The sequence below is a fragment of the Pteropus alecto genome, unplaced genomic scaffold, assembly GCF_000325575.1.
Source record: "Pteropus alecto unplaced genomic scaffold, ASM32557v1 scaffold101, whole genome shotgun sequence".
Classification (NCBI taxonomy): Eukaryota; Metazoa; Chordata; class Mammalia; order Chiroptera; family Pteropodidae; genus Pteropus; species Pteropus alecto.
Genome location: NW_006432945.1, coordinates 18270637 through 18271003, shown reverse-complemented (window position 1 = coordinate 18271003; position 367 = coordinate 18270637). Strand labels below are relative to the sequence as shown.

General features: G+C 67.6%; 1 protein-coding gene across 1 annotated transcript in view; it reads right to left on the bottom strand.

Moving 5' to 3' along the window:
* The window catches only part of LMX1A (LIM homeobox transcription factor 1 alpha), a 106942-nt gene that overhangs the window by 105897 nt on the left and 678 nt on the right, over positions 1 to 367 (bottom strand). The gene's annotated exons all lie outside the window — the stretch shown is intronic.

The window sequence follows — 367 nt, the reverse complement described above, 5'->3', positions numbered from 1 at the left end:
CAGCTCCAAGCTGAGGTGCCGCGCACGGGCCAGGGCGCTGGCACCCGGGGCTCCGCGCCCTGCGAGGCCGCCCGGAGTCGGGAAGTTGACGAAGGGGCGGCCAGAAGAGGGGAACGCACAGCGCCGTTTCGTTTCATCTGGGGTGTTGGGGGGAGTCCTCTCGATGTGGTTTCTCCAGTAAAACTGTCTCCTCCCTGCTTCGCCCCGCGCTAGCGGTTTCGAGGGACGGAGAGAGGCAAGTGGTTTAAGGACGAAACGAAGATCCCTCGGCTAAAACCACCTGACTCCCGCTCCGCACACCTGACCCGCGCCAGCGGCGGGTGGGGTCGTGGCCTGGGCTCCGCGGCCCCGCGAGCGGATACTGCGC